This window comes from Triticum dicoccoides, chromosome 4A, assembly GCF_002162155.2.
Source record: "Triticum dicoccoides isolate Atlit2015 ecotype Zavitan chromosome 4A, WEW_v2.0, whole genome shotgun sequence".
Classification (NCBI taxonomy): domain Eukaryota; kingdom Viridiplantae; phylum Streptophyta; class Magnoliopsida; order Poales; family Poaceae; genus Triticum; species Triticum dicoccoides.
In genome coordinates this window covers 733,966,347-733,975,560 of record NC_041386.1, presented here as the reverse complement: position 1 = coordinate 733,975,560, position 9,214 = coordinate 733,966,347, and positions in this window count along the sequence as shown.

Genomic DNA, 9,214 nt, shown 5'->3' with positions numbered 1-9,214 from the left:
AAAGTTATTATTTATTTCCTATTTCATGATAAATGTTTATTATTCATGCTAGAATTGTATTAACCGGAAACATAATACATGTGTGAATATATAGACAAACATAACGTCACTAGTATGCCTCTACTTGACTAGCTCATTAATCAAAGATGGTTATGTTTCCTAACCATAGACATGTGTTGTCATTTGATTAACGGGGTCACATCATTAGGAGAATGATGTGATTGACATGACCCATTCCGTTAGCCTAGCACTTGATCGTTTAGTATGTTGCTATTGCTTTCTTCATGACTTATACATGTTCCTGTAACTATGAGATTATGCAACTCCCACTTACCGGAGGAACACTTTGGGTGCTACCAAACGTCACAACGTAACTGGGTGATTATAAAGGAGTACTACAGGTGTCTCCGAAGGTACATGTTGGGTTGGCGTATTTCGAGATTAGGTTTTGTCACTCCGATTGTCGGAGAGGTATCTCTGGGCCCTCTCGGTAATGCACATCACTATAAGCCTTGCAAGCAATGTAGCTAATGAGTTAGTTACGGAATGATGCATTACGTAACGAGTAAAGAGACTTGCCAGTAACGAGATTGAACTAGGTATTAGATACCGATGATCGAATCTCGGGCAAGTAACATACCGATGACAAAGGGAACAAAGTATGTTGTTATGCGGTTTGACCGATAAAGATCTTCGTAGAATATGTAGGAGCCGATATGGGCATCCAGGTTCCGCTATTGGTTATTGACCAAGAATAGTTCTAGGTCATGTCTACATAGTTCTTGAACCCGTAGGGCCTGCACGCTTAAGGTTTCGATGACAGTTATATTATGAGTTTATGAGTTTTGATGTACCGAAGGAGTTCAGAGTCCCGGATGAGATCAGGGACATGACGAGGAGTCTCGAATTGGTCGAGACGTAAAGATAGATATATTGGACGACTATATTCGGAGTTCGGAAAGGTTCCGAGTGATTCGGGTATTTTTTCGGAGTACCGGAGAGTTACGGGAATTCGCCGGGGAGTATATGGGCCTTATTGGGCCATACGGAAATAGGGGAGAGAGGCCAAAAGGAAGGAGGCCTGCGCCCCCCCTCTGGTCCGAATTGGACAAGAGGCGCATCCCCCCTTTCCTTCTTCCTCTCCCCCTCTTTCCCCTTCTCCTACTCCAACAAGGGAGGTGGAATCCTACTAGGACTAGGGAGTCCTAGTAGGACTCCACACTTGGCGCGCCCCCTCCTAGGGCCGGCCACCTCCCCCCTTGCTCCTTTATATACGGGGGCAGGGGGGCACCCCATGACACACAAGTTGATCTACGTGATCGTTCCTTAGCCGTGTGCGGTGCCCCCCTCCACCATATTCCACCTCGGTCATATCATCGCGAAGCTTAGGCGAAGCCCTGCGCCGGTAGAACATCATCATCGTCACCACGCCGTCGTGCTGACGGAACTCATCCCCGACACTTTGCTGGATCGGAGTCCGGAGATCGTCATCGAGCTGAACATGTGCTGAACTCGGAGGTGCCGTACGTTCGGTACTTGGATCGGTCGAATCATGAAGATGTACGACTACATCAACCGCGTTGTCATAACGCTTCCGCTTACGGTCTACGAGGGTACGTGGACATTACTCTCCCCTCTCGTTGCTATGCATCACCATGATCTTGCGTGTGCGTAGGAATTTTTTTGAAATTACTACGTTCCCCAACAGTGGCATCCGAGCCTAGGTTTTATGCGTTGATGTTATATGCACGAGTAGAACACAAGTGAGTTGTGGGCGATACAAGTCATACTGCTTACTAGCATGTCATACTTTGGTTCGGCGGTATTGTGAGATGAAGCGGCCCGGACCGACATTACGCGTACACTTACGCGAGACTAGTTTCACCGTTACGAGCACTTGTGCTTAAAGGTGGCTGGCGGGTGTCTGTCTCTCTCACTTTAGCTGAATCGAGTGTGGCTACGCCCGGTCCTTGCGAATGTTAAAACATCACTAACTTGACGAACTATCGTTGTGGTTTTGATGCGTAGGTAAGAACGGTTCTTGCTAAGCTCGTAGCAGCCACGTAAAATTTGCAACAACAAAGTAGAGGACGTCTAACTTGTTTTTGCAGGGCATGTTGTGATGTGATATGGTCAAGACGTGATGCTATATTTTATTGTATGAGATGATCATGTTTTGTAACCGAAGTTATCGGCAACTGGCAGGAGCCATATGGTTGTCGCCTTATTGTATGAAATGCAAACGCCCTGTAATTGCTTTACTTTATCATTAAGCGGTAGCGATAGTCGTAGAAGCAATAGATGGCGTAACGACAACGATGCTACAATGGAGATCAAGGTGTCGCGCCGGTGACGATGGTGATCACGATGGTGCTTCGGAGATGGAGATCAGAAGCACAAAATGATGATGGCCATATCATATCACTTATATTGATTGCATGTGATGTTTATCCTTTATGCATCTTATCTTGCTTTGATTGACGGTAGCATTTTAAGATGATCTCTCACTAAAATTATCAAGAAGTGTTCTCCCTGAGTATGCACCATTGCGAAAGTTCTTCGTGCTGAGACACCACGTGATGATCGGGTGTGATAGGCTCTACGTTCAAATACAACGGGTGCAAAACAGTTGCGCACGCGGAATACTCAGCTTAAACTTGACGAGCCTAGCATATAACAGATATGGCCTCGGAACATGGAGACCGAAAGGTCGAGCGTGAATCATATAGTAGATATGATCAACATATTGATGTTCACCGTTGAAACTACTCCATCTCACGTGATGATCGGACATGGTGTAGTTGATATGGATCACGTAATCACTTGGAGGATTAGAGGGATGTCTATCTAAGTGGGAGTTCTTAAGTAATATGATTAATTGAACTTAAATTTATCATGAACTTAGTCCTGGTAGTATTTTGCAAATTATGTTGTAGATCAATAGCTTGCGTTGTTGCTTTCATATGTTTATTTTGATATGTTCCTAGAGAAAATTGTGTTGAAAGATGTTAGTAGCAATGATGCGGATTGGATCCGTGATCTGAGGTTTATCCTCATTGCTGCACAGAAGAATTATGTCCTTAATGCACCGCTAGGTGATAGACCTATTGCAGGAGCAGATGCAGACGTTATGAACATTTGGCTAGCTCAAAATGATGACTACTTGATAGTTTAGTGCACCATGCTTAAACGGCTTAGAATCGGGACTTCAAAGACGTTTTGAACGTCATGGACCATATGAGATGTTCCAGGAATTGAAGTTAATATTTCAAGCAAATACCCGAGTTGAGAGATATGAAGTCTCCAACAAGTTCTATTGCTAAAAGATGGAGGAGAATCGCTCAACTAGTGAGCATGTGCTCAGATTGTCTGAGTACTTCAATCGCTTGAATCAAGTGGGAGTTAATCTTCCAGATAAGATAGTGATTGACAGAATTCTCTAGTCACCATCACCAAGTTAGTAGAACTTTGTGATGAACTATAGTATGCAAGGGATGACGAAAACGATTCCGAGCGCTTCGTGATGTTGAAATCAACGAAGGTAGAAATCAAGAAAGAGCATCAAGTGTTGATGATTGACAAGACCACTAGTTTCAAGAAAAGGGCAAAGGGAAAGAAAGGGAAACTTCAAGTAGAATGGCAAACAAGTTGTCACTCCCGTGAAGAAGACCAAAGCTGGACCAAAGCTTGAAACTGAGTGCTTACACTGCAAAGGAAATGGTCACTGGAAGCGGAAATGCCCTAAATATTTGGTGGATAAGAAGGATGGCAAAGTGAACAAGGGTATATTTGATATACAGGTGTTTGATGTGTGCCTTACTAGTGTTTATAGTAACCCCTGAGTATTTAATACTTGTTCGGTTGCTAAATATTAGTAACTCGAAACAGGAGTTACATAATAAACAGAGACTAGTTGAGGGGAAGTGACGATGAGTGTTGGAAATAGTTCCAAGATTGATATGATCATCATCACACACTCCCAATATTTTCGAGATTAGTGTTAAACCTAAATAAATGTCATTTCTTGTTTGCGTTGAGCATGAATATGATTTGATCATGTTTATTGCGATACAGTTATTCATTTGAAGTTAAAGAATAATTGTTATAATGTTTACATGAATAAGACCTTCGATGGTTATACACCCAATGAAAATAGTTTGTTGGATCTTAATCGTAGTGATACACATATTCATAATATTGATGCCAAAAGATGCAAAGTTAATAATGATAGTGCAACTTATTTGTGACACTGCTGTTTGGGTCATATCGGTGTAAAGCGCATGAAGAAACTCCATAAAGATGGATTTTTGGAATGACTTGGTTATGAATCATTTGATGCTTGCGAACCGTGCCTTTTGGGCAAGATGACTAAAACTCCGCTCTCCGAAACAATGGAACAAGCTAGTCACTTATTGGAAATAATACATACTGATGTATGCGGTCCAATGAGTGTTGATGCTCGTGGCGGGTATCGTTATTTTCTGACCTTCACAAGATGATTTGAGCAGATATGGGTATATCTACTTGATGAAACATAAGTCTGAAATAGTTGAAAAGTTCAAAGAATTTTACAGTGAAGTGGAAAAATCATCGTAACAAGAAAAATAAAGTTTCTACGATCTGATCGTGGAGACGAATATTTGAGTTATGATTTTGGTCTTCATTTGAAACAATGTGAAATAGTTTCGCAACTCACGCCATCTGGAACACCACAATGTAATGGTGTGTCCGAACGTCGTAATCGTACTTTACTAGATATGGTGCGATCCATGATGTCTCTTATTGGTTTACCACTATCGTTTTGGGGTTATGCATTAGAGACAGCTGCATTCACGTTTAATAGGGCACCATCTAAATCCGTTGAGACGACACCGTATGAACTATGGTTTAGCAGTAAACCTAAGCTGTCGTTTCTTAAAGCTTCGAGTTGCGATGCTTATATGAAAAAAGGTTTTCAGCCTGATAAGCTCGAACCCAAATCGGAGAAGTGCGTCTTCATAGAATACCCAAAGGTAACTATTGGGTACAACTTCTATCATAGATCCGAAGGCAAGTTATTCGTTGCTAAGATGGATCCTTTCTAGAGAAGAAGTTTCTCTTGAAAGAAGTGAGTGTGAGGAAAGTAGAACTTGATGAGGTAATTGTACCTTCTCCCTTATTGGAAAGTAGTTCATCACATAAATTAGTTCCAGTGATTACTACACCAATTAGTGAGGAAGTTAATGATGATGATCATGAAACTTCAGATCAAGTTGCTGCCAAACCTCGTAGGTCTTCCAGAGTAAGATCCGCACCAGAGTGGTACGGTAATCATGTTCTGGAAGTCATGTTACTAGACCATGATGAACCTACGAACTATGAGGAAGCGATGATGAGCCTAGATTCCACAAAATGGCTTGAGGCCATAAAATCTGAGATATGATCCATGTATGAGAACAAAGTATGGACTTTGATTGACTTGCTCTGATCAGCAAGCCATGTTAAATAAATGGATCTTCAAGAGGAAGACGGACACTGATAGTAGTGTTACTATCTACTAAGCTCGACTTGTTGCAAAATGTTTTCGACAAGTTCAAGGGGTTGACTACGATGAGACTTTCTCACCCGTAGCGATGCTTAAGTCTGTCTGAATCATGTTAGCAATTGCTGCATTTTATGATTATGAAATTTGGCAATTGGATGTCAAAACTGCATTCTTGAATGGATTTCTAGAAGAGTTGTATATGATGCAGCCAGAAGGTTTTGTTAATCCTAAAGGTGCTAACAAAATGTGCAAGCTCCAGCGATCCATCAATGGACTGGTGCAAGCATCTCAGAGTTGGAATATACGCTTTGATGAGTTGATTAAAGCATATTGTTTTATACAGACTTTTGGAAAGGCCTGTATTTACAAGAAAGTGAGTGGGAGCACTACAGCATTTCTGATAAGTATATGTGAAGGACATATTGTTGATCGGAAATAATGTAGAATTATTCTGCAAAGCATAAAGGAGTATTTGAAAGGAGTTTTTTCAAGAAGGACCTCGATGAAGCTGCTTACATATTGAGCATCAAGATCTATAGAGATAGATCAAGACGCTTGATAAGTTTTTCAATGAGTACATACCTTGACAAGATTTTGAAGTAGTTCAAAATGGAACAGTCAAAGAAAGAGTTTCTTGCCTGTGTTACAAGGTGTGAAATTGAGTAAGACTCAAAGCCCGACCATGGCAGAAAATAGAAAGAGAATGAAAAGTCATTTCCTATGCCTCAGTCATAGGTTCTATAAAGTATGCTATGCTGTGAACCAGACCTATTGTATACCTTGCTCTAAGTTTGGAAAAGGAATACAATTTTGATCGAATAGTAGATCACTGGACATTGGTCAAGAATATCCTTAGTAAGGACTAAGGAAATATTTCTCGATTATGGAAGTGATAAAAGAGCCCATCATAAAGAGTTACATCGGTGCAAGCTTTTACACCGATCCAGATGACTCTAAGTCTCAATCTGGATGCATATTGAAATTGGGAGCAATTAGCTAGAGTAGCTCCGTGCAGAGCATTGTAGACTCTGAATGTGACAGACCCGTTGACTAAGCTTCTCTCACGAGCAAAACATGATCACACCTTAGTACTCTTTGGGTGTTAATCACATAGCGATGTGAACTAGATTATTGACTCTAGTAAACCCTTTGGGTGTTGGTCACATGACGATGTGAACTATGGGTGTTAATCATATACAGATATGAATATTGGTGTTAAATCACATGGCGATGTGAACTAGATTATTGACTCTAGTGCAAGTGGGAGACTGAAGGAAATATGCCCTAGAGGCAATAATAAAGTTATTATTTATTTCCTTATTGCATGATAAATGTTTATTATTCATGCTAGAATTGTATTAACCGGAAACATAATACATGTGTGAATATATAGACAAACATAACATCACTAGTATGCCTCTACTTGACTAGCTCATTAATCAAAGATGGTTATGTTTCCTAACCATAGACATGTGTTGTCATTTGATTAACGGGGTCACATCATTAGGAGAATGATGTGATTGACATGACCCATTCCGTTAGCCTAGCACTTGATCGTTTAGTATGTTGCTATTGCTTTCTTCATGACTTATACATGTTCCTGTAACAATGAGATTATGCAACTCCCATTTACCGGAGGAACACTTTGGGTGCTACCAAACGTCACAACGTAAATGGGTGATTATAAAGGAGTACTACAGGTGTCTCCGAAGGTACATGTTGGGTTGGCGTATCTCGAGATTAGGTTTTGTCACTCCGATTGTTGGAGAGGTATCTCTGGGCCCTCTCGGTAATGCACATCACTATAAGCCTTGCAAGCAATGTAGCTAATGAGTTAGTTACGGAATGATGCATTACGTAACGAGTAAAGAGACTTGCCAGTAACGAGATTGAACTAGGTATTAGATACCGACGATCGAATCTCGGGCAAGTAACATACCGATGACAAAGGGGACAAAGTATGTTGTTATGCGGTTTGACCGATAAAGATCTTCGTAGAATATGTAGGAGCCAATATGGGCATCCAGGTTCCGCTATTGGTTATTGACCAAGAATAGTTCTAGGTCATGTCTACATAGTTCTTGAACCCGTAGGGTCCGCACGCTTAAGGTTTCGATGACAGTTATATTATGAGTTTATGAGTTTTCATGTACCGAAGGAGTTCGGAGTCCCGGATGAGATCAGGGACATGACGAGGAGTCTCGAAATGGTCGAGACGTAAAGATCGATATATTGGACGACTATATTCGGAGTTCGGAAAGGTTCCGAGTGATTCGGGTATTTTTTCGGAGTACCGGAGAGTTACGGGAATTCGCCGGGGAGTATATGGGCCTTATTGGGCCATACGGAAATAGGAGAGAGAGGCCAAAAGGAAGGAGGCCTGCGCCCCCCCTCTGGTCCGAATTGGACAAGGGGCGCAGCCCCCCTTTCCTTCTTCCTCTCCCCCTCTTTCCGCTTCTCCTTCTCCAACAAGGGAGGCGGAATCCTACTAGGACTAGGGAGTCCTAGTACGACTCCACACTTGGCGCGCCCCCTCCTAGGGCCGGCCACCTCCCCCCTTGCTCCTTTATATACGGGGGCAGGGGGGCACCCCATGACACACAAGTTGATCTACGTGATCGTTCCTTAGCCGTGTGCGGTGCCCCCCTCCATCATATTCCACCTCGGTTATATCATCGCGAAGCTTAGGCGAAGCCCTGCGCCGGTAGAATATCATCATCATCACCACGCCGTCGTGCTGACGGAACTCATCCCCGACACTTTGCTGGATCGGAGTCCGGGGATCATCATCGAGCTGAACGTGTGCTGAACTCGGAGGTGCCGTACGTTCGGTACTTGGATCGGTCGGATCGTGAAGACGTACGACTACATCAACCGCGTTGTCATAACGCTTCCGCTTACGGTCTACGAGGGTACGTGGACATTACTCTCCCCTCTCGTTGCTATGCATCACCATGATCTTGCGTGTGCGTAGGAATTTTTTCGAAATTACTACGTTCCCCAACATAGGCGCAGGGGGGGCAAGGGGGGCGCACCAGCCCACTAGGGGCTGGTTCCCCTCCCACTTCAGCCCACGGGGCCCTCCGGGATAGGTGGCCCCACCCGGTGGACCCCCGGGACCCTTCCGGTGGTCCCGGTACAATACCGGGTGACCCCGAAACTTTCCCGATGGCCGAAACAGCAGTTCCTATATAGTTTTCTTTACCTCCGGACCATTCCGGAACTCCTCGTGACGTCCGGGATCTCATCCGGGACTCCGAACAACATTCAGTTTGCTGTATACTCATATTCATACAACCCTAGCGTCACCGAACCTTAAGTGTGTAGACCCTACGGGTTCGGGAGACATGCAGACATGACCGAGACGGCTCTTCGGTCAATAACCAACAGCGGGATCTAGATACGCATGTTGGCTCCCACATACTCCTCGATGATCTCATCGGATGATCCACGATGTCGAGGGTTCAAGCAACCCCATATACTATTCCCTTTGTCAGACGGTATGTTACTTGCCCGAGACTCGATCGTCGGTATCCCAATACCTCGTTCAGTCTCGTTACCGGCAAGTCACTTTACCCGTACCGTAATGCATGATCCCGTGACCAGACATTTGGTCACTTTGAGCTCATTATGATGATGCACTACCGAGTGGGCCCAGTGATACCTCTCCGTAACACAGAGTGACAAATC